Raw genomic sequence first — 19735 nt, forward strand, 5'->3', positions numbered from 1 at the left:
GCGCTGTCATTCATTCCCAGAGGACCTTGGTCTCAAACGAAAATATAACAAACAAGCATTTTTAAAGAAAAAAAAATCTTGCTGTTTACCATAAAAAACATCAGGCAGTCCTACCTTGGGTTCGACAAAATGCGCTCCAGAACAGCTACTCACGTGTTGCTGGAGCTCGGCCACCTCCAGAGTCAACCCCTGCAAGCGTTGAGCCAAATCCTGGACGGAAACCATACTTTCTTTCCTTTTAGTCTTTTGGGCTGGACTTACTGTTATGATCTGCAACAAGTACTAAGGAAAGATAGGGGAAAGCTGTCCCTACAGTAAGACTAAGCTGAATCCCTACGATGTAGCGAGCTGCCTGTTCCTAGCGAACAGACCCGCCTTAGTCCTCGGCTAGTCTGAACAAAGACCTATAGCATTAAGGGAGGGGTCCCTAAAAGAACTAAGGACTGGGACAAAAAAGGGACACCTCTAAACAGAGAAGTTGTTGCAAAACACAAAAAGACAAACGGACAAAAAGTACTACAGGTCCCAGAAGGACCAAACGAACTTGACAGAGAAAGGCACCGAAGCACCAGGCTAGAGAAACAGTCAAACACTGAAGTCCAGCACAGCCACATGGGCGGAGCTGGAACATAAAGGCAGATGGTCACGTGACCACAAAACACAAGATAGAAAAAAAAAAAACAGGAGGGTTCTAACAGTAGGAGTCTTATATGTTTTTAGGCTATGATGTCCCCACCTTTTTAGCCTCACTGTATGTTGCCCCATTATTTATATGATTTTTTACACTGTTTATTACATTAATACAATTATATATTTTTCCTATTTAGCTCGTGGTTTTCTTCCACTGGTGATAGAGATGCATATTTACACTATTAGGCCTAGTGACATTGAATGTGGTTTTAGGTGTGTATCAAATTAGGTTTATTAGAAAAATGTACAAACTTTCTACTGCTTGCAAAAGTTCTTCAAATTCATCACAAAATGACTACTGCAGTCTCAGATTTATTCATTCCTTCATGACAAGCATCTTTAGTATTTAGTAGAGCCCCTCTGGTTGTTATGGCCTGCTGGAAGCATGATGCATAGCCAGAGACCAACTTCTGGCAGTATTCCGGAGGAATCTTAGAACAGTCCTCATGAACAATGACCTCCAATTTACTAGTATTCTTGGCTTTGCTGCAACTTGCCGTCTTTAACCCCTTCACTAAATGTGCCGTATGTGTACGGCGCAAGTCGAAAGTGGGTGTATGGAGTGGACTCAGGGGGTGAGCCCGACCCATACTCAGCAGGTGATGGCTGTGTGTTACAACCAGGACCTGCCTCTAACAATTGTTAACCTGTTACATGCCGCTGTCAAGCTCTGACAGCAGCATTTAACACACACTGGCTTGGGGACACGTCATTCCTTGCACCCATCAGCGGGCCAGTGACGTGATCGTGGGTCGCTGATGGGTTGCTATGACAGCAGGGGGTCTATCAAAATATAAAAATAGTTAACCCAATCGGTTAACATTGTCATCTAAAAAAATTCAAGAATGTCAAAATTACATTTTTTTGGTCGAAAACGAAAACGCAAAACTGGAAATTGGTCTTGTTGTAAAGGGGTTAAACCCTACTAAAGATTTTTATGGGGGTTCAAATCAGGGGAATGTGGACGGCCACTCCAGAATTTTCTAGGACTTCTTTTCAAAATAAGCCTTGATGGACCTGAGTTTTAGATAATTGCCCTGATGGAAGGTCCAATGATTCCCAATCTTCAGCTTCCTCGCAGAAGGCATGATGTTTTTTCCTACGAGTTCCTAATACTTGTTTTAATCCATCTTGCCCCCACACTTTTCAAGTCTCCAATGCCAGAGGTAGCAAAGCAGCCATAGAGCAGCACGAGCCCGAACAATGCTTCAATGTGGACCTCACCAAGCCACTGCCATGCTTGACTGTTTACATCACCGAGCATCACCATTTTTCACTGTAGACCTTACCGAGCCGCCGCCATGATTCACTGTAGACCTCACTGAGTCACTACCATTCTTCACTGTAGACATCAGCAAGCTACCTCTATGCTTTACTGTAGATCTCACCAAGCCATCACCATTCTTCACTATAGGCATCACTGAGCCACCACCGTGCTTTACGGTAGGCAGGGTGTTATTTTCAGTGTATGACTCGTTCCTCTTCCTAAAACATACCGCTGATCCAAAATCCCAAAAAGTTCCAGTCATGTGCCATTGCTTCAGAAAACAGAATCCCAAAATATCTGTGGCTTATTTATATGGTTTCGAGGACATTGGAGCAGATCTTGTACATTTGGAATTAGTGGAGGCATGCGTCATGGAGTTTGGACATGGAGCCCTTCAACACTTAGTATGCACCTTACTGTGCAAACTGAAACCCACAGTGCCTTCTGCCACAAAAACTTGCAGTCACTCAACAGTTTTGATGATCTGATTGGGTATTAAACTTCATCATGTCTGATCCTTCTCTCCCCCAGCATCATCCGTAGTCAATAGACTCCATGCCTATTAGATGGATGTCCGGTTGAGCTAAACTAAATGAATATGGCCAACCTAAATCTAATATGTTAACTCATTGGGCTCAATAGTTGTGTGTTAATCATTTTATCTTACTATGTTTCAAACTGTCAATATTTTTTTTGAGGGGGAGAGAAAGTCACACAAATTACTTAGGGCTCCCATACAGATTAGTTTTAAGTCATCTGAACCCGCAAAAATCGGTGGGATCAACAGTCTATTGTGTATAGGGGTCCCCTCTGACTTTCCCCCAATTGATGATGCCTGGGGAGAGAAGGATTTGACTAGCTGAATTTATTTGTCTCATACTTTTGTTCCCAAGGAGATAAGCTGCTGCAACAAGAGTCTGGCATCTGTTTTCTTATAGAGAGCAAAAGAGCGCTTGGCCGAGTTGAGAGTTCCTGTGTATGGAGGGGGTGACAGAAGAGGGAACTGGCCGAATGATGGGCCGAACAATGCTTCAGCCAACAGCTACCTATTGTGTATAGGCCTCTTACTCTCGTGACAGTAATAGCCTCAATCTAAGGTGTTGGTGCATACATTGTGTGATAGATAACTTTTTACCTTTTTTGCTCTTGAATGTGCAAAACTTGAAGTTTAAAAGTTGAATAGATACAGAAAATACCAAGATAACATTTTACTAGAACATCAATATCAATTAATCGTGGATTACAAATTACGTCTAACTGATGAAGATAGCTCGTAAGAGTTTATAATGCATTGTGATGTGCATTGTAATCACTCTACTGTTATTCTGTCCGTGCTCTCTTCATTAAAAGAGTATATGGCTGAGCGATTCTACACAAGAAATAACATAAAACAAGCCAACCAGGTATAAAATTAACCTAAATTTATTACACAAATCCTACTCAATTTAACTGCAACAATGAAAATAATAATGGGCTGATGCGAAACAATTATGCCTCTATATTTTCATTTTCAATGTATCTCTTACCGGTAAGAGATACAATGGAGGAAAGATGTATGAAAACTAGTGCAGAGGAAAGTGGGGCGGCTGCCACCAGCACTGACATCACAAGCATACACTGATGACATCGCTTAGGTGGGGCTTAAGAGAGGGTTTGTCTAAAGATCACAACCTGTTTTCAAATAGAAGGGACTGTGCGAATGAGCTGATTGCTCTTGGCTTGGCTCCTCACACCATCAACATACAGCTAATTTTGCTAGTGGAATACTGTCAGAAAAGGCTGCCCATTCAAAAAGCAACCTCTTTAAATCCATTATTTTCAGACACTCATTCTTCTTTGTTTCCTGTAAGCCTAATATATTGTTGGCTTGGATGTCCTAGTTCTGACTTTTTGCTCCATTCTTGGTTCTGTTCTCTGGATAAAAGAAAAAATCAAAAAATACTCTCTATGACTATGATGTACAACATGGCTTTCTTTAAAAAGAAAATACATCACACACCTGAAAAGCAAGAAACCCAGGCATGGACTAAGAGTGGCCTGTGGTCATGTGCAATAAACATCATGCGAGTCTTACCATCAACCAATATCATCTTATGTGCAGCACTGTAATAATATTTGCAAATTGTTATTTCTTCTACAACACCATTAATTCCAGGATGCTGTACATATGATAAAGGTTTCAAGTACCCAACAAAAGACAAGGTGGAGGAAAGAAACAGCAGTAGGTGTGGGTAGAAGCTACCCATAGGATAGTGTTGAGGCAGCAAGGTCATCACAGGCTCTAAGCTTTTCTGTAGACAGAGGTTTTCAGGTTTCTTTTGGAGGTTTCTTTCGAGGAGAGTCTGACCGATCAATGCTGATTTCCAGAGCATGGGAATGCACAAAAGAAATCTTACAGATGATTGTGTGAGGAGAAGACAAGAGGAGAGCAAAAAAGGATGATCTTTTAAAGGTCGGTGATTACATATGGGAAGGCGGCAGGAGATTAGGTCACAGATGTATGGAGGTGACAGGCTATAGACAGCCTTTTAAACCTTTCCAAATATTAAAAAAAAATGATCTGGCAATGGGGAGCCAGTGATAGTTGGCAGAAGATGGAGGAAAAGGAATAATGAGGGGAGAGGATGAACCGGGCAAAAGAGTTGAGAGTAGATTGCAGGGGTGCAAGACTGTAAATGCGAGGCCACCAAAAAGGATGTTGTAGTAAACTCTTCCTTTGGCTAAGGGGCTATGGTCACCTTCTAGCCATTGACCACCATTGGTCATTAGCTGATTTCCCAACTAATGTACATTGAGAAAAGTCAGATGCCTGAGAGACTGTAATATTATCTCTGTTAAGGATAGTTAGATGGCAGTAGGAAACCAACTGTGATTTTTTTTTGTGAATAAATTTCACTGAACCATTTGAATAGTTTTTTTTTCCATTCCAGGTTTTGGTATACGGAAGAACAGAACCTCAGAAGAAGACTAGAGATGACTCCACCAAGGACTCCTTTCAATAGATTATTCTATCTCCATGTAGCGGACTGTCAAAAAGTCATCAGTTCTGAGTGGAAGACATTAACAAAATATAAAAAATGGCGTGTAATGGCAAGCCCTTCTTGCCAGTTGATGAAGAACTTTTTGTGAAAGATATGTTTTTAAAACATCCTGGCTTGTCACAGCTTTGGTCCATGGATTATTGGAAACTTTGCAAGGGACCTTTTTCTACAAAGCAATCAACATCCGATAAGTAGGAAATAAAGCAAATAAAATTAAAACATTAGATTTGGCAATTCATGAAGTTCTCCAATAATAAAGATGTTTGTAATTACTGCCATAAAGCATAAAAAGCCACCTAACATAACTTGTCCCAATATATCCTGCGCTCTCCACAATGGTTTGCCTTTTAGAAAATAGTAGAAGAGCGCCAAACAACCAGCAATGCCAATGTACTGTATATAACTGACTGATTGTTTAATCCAAATCCTATCAATATTATCATATATTATGCCTGACCCTGTGTAACAATAGGGATTAACAAGGACTTATAGGTGTGGACTAGCAGCTAGTTACCACAACTTGATGTCTGTCAAACCCCAGGTTTTGGATTAATTACAAGGACCCGATTCGTTAAAACGATGTACATTTTACATCCATGTTTTAAGTCTCCAGTGCCCAAGTTGGCAACCAATTGACATGTCCCAAGTACATTTTTGACGGTAGAAAGTGCCACTTCTAAATTTATCAACAGCCTCAGGATACCTATACTGTAAAATGCGGGGATCTAGGGAGCCATCACCTATGTGTCCCATCATACACCTTTGTGGACCACAGCTTAATTTAGGCCTATGGCCTTCACTCTAAGTAGGTGCAATGATGGCAATATGCCTGCCTGCACCATCCCACAGACTGCACAGGCTACAGGTGATGTGAAAGGAGATTATTTATATTTTTTTATCATAACTGTAGAAATAAGAAATGTAATGCACTTGCGAATAACATACATTGATTTACTGCGACTAAGCAACATTTTCAAAAATGAGTGTGAGGTTTTAAGTTAACATTTTTATTATAAGAGCAGTCAGCCACATCACAGCAAACCTCATAGTAGGTTCCTGCTGTAGTAAGTGTATTACTGCATGGGGGCCAACGCTGCCACAACACTGCTCCAGCCCCCCGGGAGGGGTCCCTTAATCAGTTATGGTTTTATTAATATAGAAAGAAAACACTCTGTGAGTGTGTACATGTGTATATGGAGTATGAATGTTTATACTCATGTACAATGCATGGATAGTTGTCAGTGTGAGTGTGGTGGCCCTCATTCAGTAAGGGGTGATACGGGTTTTGTGCAATGGGGGTCCCCAGTCACCCATAACTGATTGAGAGCTCCATCCCCCACCACCCAAATAACCCCTTACTGAATGAGGGACCTCCTCACTCGCACTGATAGTTATACACACATACATAAGTACCCACACAGTGTACACATGTACACAATAAACACACCCAATAAATATACACACAGAAAACCTTACTTTACAGTTGAGTTGATGATTGATGTGTGCAGGTAAAAAGGCTCCAGTTTGTATAGCTGCAGCTTCTAGACCTCCTCCCTCTCTCTGACCTTACAGCAAAGAAGACAAAAGTGTGTGTGTGAGGGGGAAGGAAGGAAGGGGGTGTTAATGTGGCACAGGAAATTTTATTAAGGTAGTAGGGCAGTACTCAATGTAGACGCCAGTACTGCCTTAAATGATGCTCCAGAATTCAGCTGAAGTGTTTACAAACATACAGAAGCAAGGGGGAGGGCCCACCGGAGAATCCTCCGGTGTTCTGCTGGGCCAATCAGATACTGCAGTAGAGTATGCGGCCACTATGGGGACTGTGAGTTGTGAGAGGTAGGGTCCGGGGTCCAACCATGCCGAGCATGGCACTTTCAATTGGTCTGCATCTTTGATTATATAATATATATATACTGTATATATATATATATATATATATATATATATATATAAATATATATAAATTATCGAACAGAGAGCCGTCAGCTCCCTCCTCCATCATTGCCACTGTGCGTTTGAGCTCTGACATTTCAGCGCAGCAGGCGCGATGACGTCACTACATCGTGCCCGCTCTACAGAACAGTGAAGATCTTCAGAACACATGCTGCGGAAACCGGAGCTGCAGGGGAATGAGGAGAGGTGAGTATTTATTTATTTTTTTACATCCATAAGTACATTGTGAGGGCCATTATATTGTTTGCAGGTTTATGTGTAGGACCATTATACTGTTTGGAGGGCTATGTCAGGGCTATTATACTATTTAGAGGGCTTTATAGGGCCATTATATGGTTTGGAGGCTTATATGGGGCCTTTATACTGTTGCAGGGCTATGTATGGACCATTGTGTGTGGGCATTATACTGTTTGGAGGATTACGTGGGGGCCATTATACTGTTGGGAGGCCTATGTAGGGGTCAGATACACTGTTTTGAGGGCTAAATAGGGGCTATTTTATTGTTTGGAGGGCTATATGGTGGCCCAAATACACTGTTTGGAGGGCTATATGATGGCCATTATACTGTTTAGAGGGCTATGTCGGGACCATTATACTATTTGAGAGGGCTATGTAGGGACTATTATACTATTTAGAGGGCTATATGGGCGCCATTATACTGTTTGCAGGTCTATGTGTGGAGCCATTATACTGTTTGCTTGGAGGGCTATGTCAGGGCCATTATACTATTTATAGGGTTATATGGGGGCCATTATATTGTTTGGAGGCCTATATGGGGGCCTTTATATTGTTTGCAGGGCTATGTGGTGTCCATCATACTGTTAGAGGGCTATGTGGAGGGCATTATACTGTTCGCAGTGATACATGGGGGCCATTATAATGTTTGGAGAGCTATGTGGGGGCCCAATTATACTGTTTGGAGGGCTATGTGGGAACCAATTATACTGTTTGGAGGGTTATGTGGGGACCAATTATACTGTTTGGAGAGCTTTGTGGGGGTCAGTTATACTGTTTGGAGAGCTTTGTGGGTGACAATTATACTGTTTGGAGGACAATGTGGGGACCAGTGTATGGTTTGGGGGGCTATGTGGGGGGCAGAATACTAGTTTGAGGGCTATGTGGGGGCTACTATACTTTTTGAAGGGCTATGTGGAAGCTATTACTACTGTTTGGAAGGCTATGTGGGGGCAAGTGTACTATTTGGAGGGCTATGTGGTGAGCCATTATGCTGTTTGCAGGGCTGTGTGGGGGCTATTATACTGTTTGGAGGGCTATGTGGGTGGCTAGTATACTGTTTGCATGGCTACATGGGTGGCCATTATACTGTTTAGAGGGCTATGTGGCGGGCCATTGTACTGTTTGCAGAGCTATGTGGGGGGCCATTATACTGTATGAGGGCAATTATACAGTGTAGAGGGTTGTGTGGGGTTCATCATATTCTGTGGAGACTTGTTTGGTGGCTATTCTGTATGGAGGGGTAGTGGGGGCCATTATAAGTGTGGAATGTTGTGTAGGGTCCAACATACTGTGAAAATGGGTGTGGGGGCCATTATATTATATGGAGAGCCATTATACTGTACGGAAGCTGTGGGGGGCACAATATTGTGTGGAGAGCTGTATTGGTGTCAATGTGGGGCATCATCCCGAAAAAAAATTATAAATACATCAATGCCAAAAAGAAATAAAACAGATGGTATTGGCCCCTTAAAAGACGATAATAACAATATAATTATAGAGGACAAAAAAAAGGCTGAGAGATTAAACAGGCACTTTTCTTCCATGTTCACCAACAAACAATCTGTTCCAGGGATCTTTCATCAGGGCAAATCAAAGTTCACCACCTAATATAAGTAGTCTAAGGCTATGTGCCCACGATGCAGAAATGCTCCGGATTTTTCCTGAGCGTTTCTGCATCTCCCTGGCAGAAAGAACACATGTGGATTTTACATGCATTTTTTTCTGCCAGGTAGAAGTGTTTGTGAAGCGTTTTAACATGCGATTGTGCATGCGGGTTGTCAAGTACTTTTCCAAGCGATTTTAGCGTCACTTGGAAAAGTGCTTGACAACTTGGTCACACTATATAAATCCATGCAACCGGCATGAATTTATATAGTGTGACCAAGTTACGATGCTGCAAATGCAGTATCAATAGTAAAAAAAAAGAATAAAAATGATGAAAATAAAAATGAAACATTATACTCACCTTCCAATGGCCCCCGGTCTCCTGTACGGTGCGTCCGGTGTCTTCGGTGGCTCACAGTGGTGTAAAAGGACCTTCCATGACGTCATTTAGTCATGTGACAGGTCACGCAACCGCCGACGTCAGCGGTCTCGTGACCTGTCACATGACTAAATGACGTCATGGAAGGTCCTTTTACCACTGCGAGCAGCCGAAGACACCGGAGAAGGAGACCGGGGGCCATCAGAAGTTGAGTATATGTTTATTTTTTATTTTAATTCTTTTTTAACTACAGGAACTATGGTACCCCGGTCTGGAGGAGAGTCTCCTCTTCTCCAGACCCGGGTACCATCCGCCCATTGAACTGCATAATATCCGTATGTGCACGTGTAGTCATGCGGATATTATGTGGTCCAATGCAAGTCAATGGCGGCTCAAACGCCGCAACTCCGCAAAATTAATGGTAGTGCTGCAAATTTTTCTGCAATGATAATCCGCAGCGGAAATTTCCGCAGCATGTGCACAGCACATGCGGATTATCATTGGGGAACATTGCAGACCTTCTACTAAGCGTTTTTTAAGCATTTCCGCGGCGGAATTGCCGCTGTGGAAACGCTTAAAAAACGCATTGTGGGCACACAGCCTAACACGAAAAGAAGTACACCTGCGTCTGAGCAAATTAAACATTGACAAATCCCCCGGCCCAGATGGTATTCATCCATGGATACTGAGGGAATTAAGTTCAGTAATTGACAAACCGCTGAATCTCATTTTCTTACACTCTCTTGTAACAGGCAGGGCCAGCTCCAGGTTTTCGTGGCCCAGGGCGAAAGAGTTTCAGTGGGCCCCTTTAACACATAACACGATTCATGATGCAAAGATAAGGTAGAGGAATATAGGTATGGTACAATGCCAAAGATTTCACTTACTTCTTACATTACATGAGTGATATCAATTGTAAATTCTACAATATCTTAGAAACCGGCGAATCCTCACAGCGCACAGTGCAGACTGGACAGTATAGTCCTCCATACAGCATTATGAGCCCCATATAATGCTCCATACAGAATATTGGACCTCATATAATGCTCTATACAGAATAATGGACCTTATATAATGCTCCACACAGAATAATGGACCTCATATAATGCTCCACACAGAATAATGGACCTCATATAATGCTCCACACAGAATAATGGTGTTAGAACCCTCCTGATTGTTTTTCCCATCTTGTGTTTTGCGGTCACGTGACCATCTGCTTTTATATTCCAGCTCCGCCCTTTTGGTTTTGCTGGACTTCAGTGTTTGACTGTTTTGTTAGCCAGGTGCTTCTGTGCCTATCTCTGTCAGTTTGCTTGGTCCTTCTGGGACCTCTAGTTCTTTTTTGTCAGTTTATCTTTTTGTGTTCTGCAACAACTTTCTCTGTTCAGGAGGTGTCCCATTTTAGTTCCAGTCCTTAGTTCTTTTAGGGACCCCTTCCTTTATGCTATAGGTTTTTGTTCAGAGTAGCCGAGGACTAAGGCGAGTCTGTTCACAAGGAACAGGCAGCCCGCTACATCGTAGGGATTTAGCTTAGTCTTACTGTAGGGATAGCTTTCCCCTTTCTTTCCTTAGTACTTGTTGCAGATCATAAGAAATGGACCCCATATAATGTTCCACGCAGAATAATGGACCCCATATAATGTTCCACACAGAATGCTCCATACAGAATAATGGACCCCATATATTGCTTTATACAGGATATTGGCCCCCATAAAAAGCTCCATACAGAATACTGGCCCCCATATAATGCTCCATACAGAATACTGGCCCCCATATAATGCTCCATACAGCCCTGATGAAGAGAGACCCGGAGGGGGGCCCTGATGAAGTGCCGGCAATTAAACAGCGCCGGCGGAGTGGGGGGTGCAGGAGGGGGCCCCCATGAAGTGGCGGCAATCAAACACCGCTGGAGGTCCTTCCTGCAGAGATGCTGGGGGAGCGGTCTGGGCCCCGACGGCGAGTGGGCCCCTCTGATGGTCCAAAGTCTGTGATGGCCATCACACATGCCAGCGGCCCTGCACAGCTGGACTGGACACAGGAAAAGGGGCAGGTAAGTGAGTCTTCTCACCAGATTCCCCAATCTCCATATTAAATATATTTCTAATGTGTCTTATGTGTATGTCAGTGTGTATGACAGTGTATGTATATATTTATATCTGTTTTATGTGTTTTTAAGAATTTGTTCAAATATGTACGTATGTCTGTATGTGTACGTATCTTTGTATCTGTTTGTGAATGTGCGCGTCTGCGTAATGTATGTGTGCATATCTGTGTACCATGTGCATGTGTGTATGTCTGCGTACCGTGTGCATGTGTGTATGTCTGCGTACCATCTGCGGGCATGTTTGCGCACTGTGTGTGTCTGCGTACCGGGTGCATGCGTGTCTGCGTACGTGTCTGCGTGCTGGGTGCGTGCGTGTCTGCGCATCAGGTGCGTGTGACGCGCCCCCTGGGCCAGTGTTGTTGGGGATACCCGGAACCGGATCAGATGGGGGTTGTAGTCTCCGAGTGGCTGTGACCCGGTCCGTGCCCAGGGTGTCAAGCTCAGTGTGTGGCAGTCCTTATGATGTTTCTAGATGTTCTTTTGTGTCGACTACGCCACCCGTTGATTTGCGGTCAAAAGGCCGCCGCTGCAGCAGGGTCCACTGAGGCTGGTGATGTGTGTGCAGCTCAGGTAGAATAACCCCCAACGGGAGGGGTATAGCCTCAGGGGGTCAGGTGCAGAGGATGGTGGTTGTGGAGGTGCAGTGAGGATGGTAATGAGAGTCAGAGTCGGGCTGTGCAGTTCAGGGTTTGTTTACTTACTGCTGTTCTTGTACCGGTCACTCCGGCCTTGAGTGACCACCCGAGCCGCGCTGCGTCCACCAGGTCCTGGACTCGGCCAACCCCCAAGTAGTTCTGGAGCGTGGTTCTGAGCTCCGTTTCTGTCCTGTCCTCTTCTCTGGCCTTCCCCACCAGGGATCCACCTATGTCCGGCTCCCTCGGGCCTCTTGGTGGTAAACCCTTGTCTCTGGGTTCCCTGACCCTATTCGTGGTCTGCCTTCTGGGTGGATTTAGTGGGTGATCGTGGCAGATCCTGCCCACGACCTCCGGTTCCTGGCTAAGGTGTGCTGTAGCCTCTGCCAGCTTGGGATCCGGTACCCTGTTGCCAACTCTTCACCCTCTGGTCTAATTTGGGCTCTTGGAGTTCCTTCTTTCTCCCCCTCTGGGTCTTTCTTTCTCCTCTCTCTCTCTTGGCCTTGGAGCTGCTCTTCTCCTCTGCTCTCTTCCTCTGCTCTGCTCTGACAAAAGACTGACAGACTGACCAGCCTTCTACAAAAGACTCCTCTGCAAAGACTGACTGACTGACCAGCCTTCTACAAAAGACTCCTCTGCAAAGACTGACGTCTCACTGACTGACCCTGATCTAAGATGGTTCCCACCTTATATACTCCCTCTATGTGTGAGCTCAGGTGACCAGCACCCAATGAGCTCCTAACTTTACCCAGGCTGCTCCGCCTATCTGCCCCTACACTACTGGGATGTTCCACCCCCCTCCCACTCCAGCCAGGAACAGACACTGTCGTACCTGCACATTTCTCTAGTGGGAGTACCATCGGTCTGTTCCCCGGAAATGGGATGTGTGTAGTGCATGCAGCCTACTAGCTCAGTTCCACACTCCATCCTTACCCGGGAGTGGAATATCACACCTCTGGGTTGAGGTGCAATACCCCTGTAGCAGCCGAATCCTCAGGGTGCTACATTCCCCCCTGGTAAATCACAGCACGTCCTCGGGCTGTAAAATATAAACATCCAAAACATACAAAATTTTTTTTTTTTTTTTTCATAAACATATAAAACATATAAAACATCATATACATCATCAGCAGCAATAAACTCTTCATATAAAAACTTTTCATAAATAACATTCTTGTTTCTGGTTCCTCCGGTCACGGTGCAACTTGTGACCGGGTAAAGTGCTACAGTCTCTTGAAGAAAACAGTTTCCTATAAAACCGGTAGGGGGCGTTTTAGGAAGCGCAACTATATACAAGGGGATATGGCCGCTCTCAGTCCTCGGCCAGGTATTAGGAACTAGGGACACACGGGCATCAGTTCAATTGGCTGGTCCCAACGGGGACTATATTTTAACTAGAACAGTTCTTATACCCTGACGGGTAACTATGTACAGTCTCTCTCTACCGTACTTCAACGACGGCGTCCTCCTGCTCTTTCTTGTTGGTTGGTTTCAGTTTCAGACCCGTCCGGGTCCTCTTGCTCCTCCTCACACCGCAGCTCCTCCTCCGTCAGGCGATGCACATGGAGGGCGTAGGGTCCTTTGGCACACTTGTGCCGGGTGAAGGTGACCTCGTCCCCTACGTACAGGTCACGACCTCTGTGTCCCTCCGGCAGATGGCTTTCTACGTCTCTGCGGGTTACAAAGACGTCGCCGGGGGTCTGATGGTCTCTAATAAAGCCCCATCCGTGCTGCATGTTGAATTTTATCACAGTCCCGGTGGAAGGGGGACCATGAGCTGCACGGGGATTCCTCCTGGTCCGGCTCTTCTGCTCCGCGCTCCTTATCTGCGCTTGCTGTTCCCGGACCCGCCTCTCTCTCCGCTCCCTCTCGAAGACCTCGAGCTGCTGCCGGCAGCACTCTGCACGCTCCGCTGCGGCCGCCCGAGTCTCCTGAGTGAACCCCATGAGGTCTTCTCCAGTGGGGTCCCACTCGAACTGTGCCTCCTCCAGCGGGGGCGAGGTCCTCCTTGCGGGCTTCGGAACCGGAATCAGGGGCTCGCACATGGGCCTTGCTCTTTGCAGCTCCAGCTGGATGTATTCCTGGGGCCATACGAAGGGCTGCCCCTCCGGGCACGTATGCTGGGCGAACAGGTCCTCACCCAGGTGCGGTACTTTAGGTGTTATGGGCGCCGTGGTGGTAGCGGCGCCCGGGTTAACCAGGCCTTGCGACCAGGCCTGGGGCACCTTGAAAGTAAAGGGCACCGTAAGAACGGCGGCGCCCTGTGTTACTTGGCCCTGCGACCAGGCCGGGGGCTCCGCGGAGGTAGGGGGCGCTGTTGGTATTGCGTCGCCCGGGGGTACTAGGCCTTGCGACCAGGCCGATGGTACTTCCTGCTTGGCCACGCTCGGGGTCGAGGCGTGTGACGTCACAGGGGTCGCGGCTTCCGTTTGAGGCCTAGTCTGCGGCGGTGACGTTGCAGCGACGGGCACGGCAGGGGGTACTTCGGGCTCTGCGACGGGGAGCTGGGGCAAGCACGCGGTTTCCCGGCTCGGGGTAGTGACGTCCCCTTTACCTGCCTCCATTCGTTCGGCTCCCTTCTCGGCGCCGTCTCCGGCCTTCAGTCCTCCTGCGCCATCCTCAGAGGCGGTCTGTCTCCTCGTCTCGGGTGGCTTGCTCCGCTGACGAGTCTCGGTCTGCTGGGCCATCTCTCGGCTCCACTCCGCCAACGTCTCTCGTTGCACCCGGGCCAACCTCTGTGCGAGGCCCTCCAGCGCGGTCTGTGCACACTCCCGGTCTCGGGGGAGCTGTGTTAGGATCTCCAGCAGGCCTTCTGGAGTGGCGACCTGCAACAGGCTCCTGACCACTGGGTCGGTGCTGCCTGGGGTGGCGGCCCGCATCAGGCTCCTGACCACTGGGTCGGTGCTGCCTGGCTCTCCCTCCATCTCCGGGTGTGCTTTCTCTGGACTCTCTTCCAGACGTCTTGTCTCCGGGTGCGCTCTCTCCAGACTGCTCCAGGCGACACCCATCTTTGTTCTCTTCTTCTGTCTCCGCCCACATTGAGGGTGGTCCCGGGGCAACTTAGTGATTGTCAGTTCCAGGGGCAGTTCTCTCACGCTGATGGACACTTCCAGCATCACAGTCTCTGTTGGTGGGCGCGGTTTCCGCTTTTGGCGCCATTCTTCGACCTGGCCCACGATGGGAGGTGACCTCTTGCCACCCTCTGGCACGCCCATAATGGCGTCCGCTCCCCCAAGGCGGGAAATCTTCGGAAATGGCGGGAATCGTCTCCCAGTGGCGGGAAACTCCATGGATGGCGGGAAAAAGCTGCAAATGGCGGACAACCGGCGGGAAACGACCTGTGATGGGGCCCGATGGCGGGGACCCTCCGGAACCGGCAGGAGACTTCTTTTTGAGGTAACGATGAACTTTTCTTCAGGCACGCAGTACCCGGTTGTTGCGGGCACGTTATCCTGCCGACTACGCCAAAGTTGACGCGCCCCCTGGGCCAGTGTTGTTGGGGATACCCGGAACCGGATCAGATGGGGGTTGTAGTCTCCGAGTGGCTGTGACCCGGTCCGTGCCCAGGGTGTCAAGCTCAGTGTGTGGCAGTCCTTATGATGTTTCTAGATGTTCTTTTGTGTCGACTACGCCACCCGTTGATTTGCGGTCAAAAGGCCGCCGCTGCAGCAGGGTCCACTGAGGCTGGTGATGTGTGTGCAGCTCAGGTAGAATAACCCTCAACGGGAGGGGTATAGCCTCAGGGGGTCAGGTGCAGAGGATGGTGGTTGTGGAGGTGCAGTGAGGATGGTAATGAGAGTCAGAGTCGGGCTGTGCAGTTCAGGGTTTGTTTACTTACTGCTGTTCTTGTACCGGTCACTCCGGCCTTGAGTGACCACCCGAGCCGCGCTGCGTCCACCAGGTCCTGGACTCGGCCAACCCCCAAGTAGTTCTGGAGCGTGGTTCTGAGCTCCCTTTCTGTCCTGTCCTCTTCTCTGGCCTTCCCCACCAGGGATCCACCTATGTCCGGCTCCCTCGGGCCTCTTGGTGGTAAACCCTTGTCTCTGGGTTCCCTGACCCTATTCGTGGTCTGCCTTCCGGGTGGATTTAGTGGGTGATCGTGGCAGATCCTGCCCACGACCTCCGGTTCCTGGCTAAGGTGTGCTGTAGCCTCTGCCAGCTTGGGATCCGGTACCCTGTTGCCAACTCTTCACCCTCTGGTCTAATTTGGGCTCTTGGAGTTCCTTCTTTCTCCCCCTCTGGGTCTTTCTTTCTCCTCTCTCTCTCTTGGCCTTGGAGCTGCTCTTCTCCTCTGCTCTCTTCCTCTGCTCTGCTCTGACAAAAGACTGACAGACTGACCAGCCTTCTACAAAGACTCCTCTGCAAAGACTGACTGACTGACCAGCCTTCTACAAAAGACTCCTCTGCAAAGACTGACGTCTCACTGACTGACCCTGATCTAAGATGGTTCCCACCTTATATACTCCCTCTATGTGTGAGCTCAGGTGACCAGCACCCAATGAGCTCCTAACTTTACCCAGGCTGCTCCCCCTATCTGCCCCTACACTACTGGGATGTTCCACCCCCCTCCCACTCCAGCCAGGAACAGACACTGTCGTACCTGCACATTTCTCTAGTGGGAGTACCATCGGTCTGTTCCCCGGAAATGGGATGTGTGTAGTGCATGCAGCCTACTAGCTCAGTTCCACACTCCATCCTTACCCGGGAGTGGAATATCACACCTCTGGGTTGAGGTGCAATACCCCTGTAGCAGCCGAATCCTCAGGGTGCTACACGTGCGTGTGTGTCTGCGTACCGGGTGCGTGCGTGTCTGTGTGCCGGGTGCGTGCGTGTCTGTGTACCGGGTGCGTGCATGTCTGTGTAGTGTGTGTGTGCATGTCTGCGTACTAAGTGCATGCGTGTCTGCGTACTGTGTGTGTATGTCTACTTACCATATGCGTGTGTGCGTATGTCTGTGTACCGTGTGTGCGCATGTCTGCTTACTGTGTGCGTGCATGTCTGCGTACCGGGTTCGTGACTGAGTACCGGGTGCGTGCGTGTATGCGTACCGGGTGTGTGCGTGTTTGCATAGTGTGTGTGCATGTCTGTGTACCGTGTACATGCGTGTCTGCATACTGTGTGTGTGTGCATGTCTGTGTACACTGTGTGTATGTCTACTTACCATATGCATGTGTGCGTATGTCTGCAGAACCGTGTGTGTGCATGTCTGCGTACTGTGTGTGTGCCCGTGTGTGGAGCCCCTGAGGGTTCAGTCACCACAGAGGTACTGCACCTCACCCAGAGGTGTGGTGTCTCCTCTCAGGTAAGGAGGGAGTGCTGCACAGAACCCCAACACCCACATTCAACACTACACTACTCCAGGCCGGCTGGAAGGGCAAAATGCACTGTGTCTCCTGCTGAGCCCTGTCCCTGGCTGGAGTGGGGGGAACCAAAGAGAGGGGGAACCAGTAGTGGGTGTGGGTGGAGGAAGTAAAGTAGGGGAGCACCATGGTAGGAGTTATAAAAAGGGAAGCCATCTTAGGGTGGCAGGTCAGTGAGGACAGTCAGTCAGTGAGTAGTAAGTAGGGGAGCAGAGTCTCGTTAGGAGCTCTGCTCCACAAGTTGGGCCTAGTGATAGAGGCCCAGGAGGGGAGCAGAGGAGAAAGGCTCCAGTTTACAGAAGGGATCCCAGGGGGTACGGTGAGTGCAGGACGGCACCCGTATGCCCCGAATCTGCCAGGTGTCAGAGGGATCAGGCCGCAAGAAGGGGACCGTCCCCTGGACCAGCCGTGTTACTCCAGGTCTCGGCTGGAAAACCGGAGGCTTCTGCACTTCCATGGTGCAGTTGCCACAGTCTCACTCTAGTCACCGTGAAGGGCATCAAGAAGGTCCGGGAACTCCAGGTTGCCCAGAGGGACTTCAGAGCACCCGATCGGGACTGAGTGTGGGGATGCGCAGGGCAGGAGGGAGAAGACCCAGCGTGAGAAGTCGGTCTAGTAAGGAACATAAAGAACGCGGGGTTCCGTCAAGCCCTCCTGATATATCTGAGAAAGTGCTGTACCCCTGGTCTGGTAGACGCAGTGCGACGCGGAGGCAGACCTGAGAACCTTGAACAAGAACTGTGAGTAAAACTCGGGTGACTGCACTCCACTGCCTCCGTCAGGTATTTCAGCTGCGCCATCCCGACTGCACTACAAGCCCCAGCATCACCACCCTCCATCAAACTCTACACTGCCCTGAGGCCCGCTCCACCTGTGGGGAGCCGTTCCATCCCAGCTGCCTTATCAACTGCCTCAGAAGTCTGCAGTGTAGCACCCTGAGGATTCGGCTGCTACAGGGGTATTACACCTCAAGCCAGAGGTGTGGTATTCCACTCCCGGGTAAGGATGGAGTGTGGAACTGAGCTCAGTTAGCTGCATGCACTACACACATCCCATTTCCGGGGAACAGACCGATGGTACTCCCACTAGAGAAATGTGCAGGTACGACAGTGTCTGTTCCTGGCTGGAGTGGGAGGGGGGTGGAACATCCCAGTAGTGTAGGGGCAGATAGGGGGAGCAGTCTGGGTAGTGCTAGGAGCTCATTGGGTGCTGGTCACCTGAGCTCACACATAGAGGGAGTATATAAGGTGGGCACCATCTTAGATCAGGGTCAGTCTGTCAGTCTTTGTAGAGGAAGAGAGCAGAGGAGAAGAGCAGCTCCAAGGCCAAGAGAGAGAGAGAGGAGAAAGAAAGACCCAGAGGGGGAGAAAGAAGGAACTCCAAGAGCCCAAATTAGACCAGAGGGTGAAGAGTTGGCAACAGGGTACCGGATCCCAAGCTGGCAGAGGCTACAGCACACCTTAGCCAGGAACCGGAGGTCGTGGGCAGGATCGATCTGCCACGATCACCCACTAAATCCACCTGGAAGGCAGACCAGGAATAGGGTCAGGGAACCCAGAGACAAGGGTTTACCACCAAGAGGCCCGAGGGAGCCGGACATAGGTGGATCCCTGGTGGGGAAGGCCAGAGAAGAGGACAGGACAGAAAGGGAGCTCAGGACCACGCTCCAGAATCACCTGGGGGTTGGCCGAGTCCAGGACCTGGTGGACGCAGCACGGCTCGGGTGGTCACTTAAGGCCGGAGTGACCAGAACAACTGCAGTAAGTAAACAAACCCTGAACTGCACAGCCCGACTCTGAGTCTCATTTCCATCCCCGCTGCACCACCACAACCCCCATCCTCTGCAACTGACCCCCTGAGGCTATACCCCTCCCGTTGGGGGTTATACTACCTGAGCTGCACATACATCACCAGCCTCAGCGGACCCTGCTGCAGCGGCGGCCGTATTGACCGCAATTCAACGGGTGGCGTAGTCGACACAAAAGAACATCTAGTAACATCATAAGGACTGCCACACACTGAGCTTGACACCCTGGGCACGGACCGGGTCACAGCCACTCGGAGACTACAACCCCCATCTGATCCGGCTCCGGGTATCCCCAACAACACTGGCCCAGGGGGCGCGTCAACTTTGGCGTAGTCGGCAGGATAACGTGCCCGCAACAACCGGGTACTGCGTGCCTGAAGAAAAGTTCACCGTTACCTCAAAAAGAAGTCTCCTGCCGGTTCCGGAGGGTCCCCGCCAACGGACCCCATCACAGGTCGTTTCCCGCCGGTTGTCCGCCATTTGCAGCTTTTTCCCGCCATCCATGGAGTTTCCCGCCACTGGGAGACGATTCCCGCCATTTCCAAAGATTTCCCGCCTTGGAAGAGCGGACGCCATTATGGGCGTGCCAGAGGGTGGCAAGAGGCCACCTCCCATCGTGGGCCAGGTCGAAGAATGGCGCCAAAAGCGGAAACCGCGCCC

The 19735-nt window shown here is 48.8% G+C and overlaps 1 protein-coding gene across 1 annotated transcript in view; it reads left to right on the forward strand.

Moving 5' to 3' along the window:
• Positions 1-5222, forward strand: part of COASY (Coenzyme A synthase) — a 96849-nt gene extending 91627 nt beyond the window's left edge. Inside the window, exon 11 of the mRNA XM_073683578.1 lies at positions 4888-5222. The gene's annotated coding sequence lies outside the window, so the exon portion shown is untranslated. The remainder of the gene's footprint in view (positions 1-4887) is intronic.
• The last annotated feature ends 14513 nt before the right edge of the window (positions 5223-19735 follow it).

This window comes from Phyllobates terribilis, unplaced genomic scaffold, assembly GCF_046119375.1.
Source record: "Phyllobates terribilis strain yellow unplaced genomic scaffold, ASM4611937v1 Scaffold_5__5_contigs__length_657084704, whole genome shotgun sequence".
In the NCBI taxonomy this organism is placed as follows: domain Eukaryota; kingdom Metazoa; phylum Chordata; class Amphibia; order Anura; family Dendrobatidae; genus Phyllobates; species Phyllobates terribilis.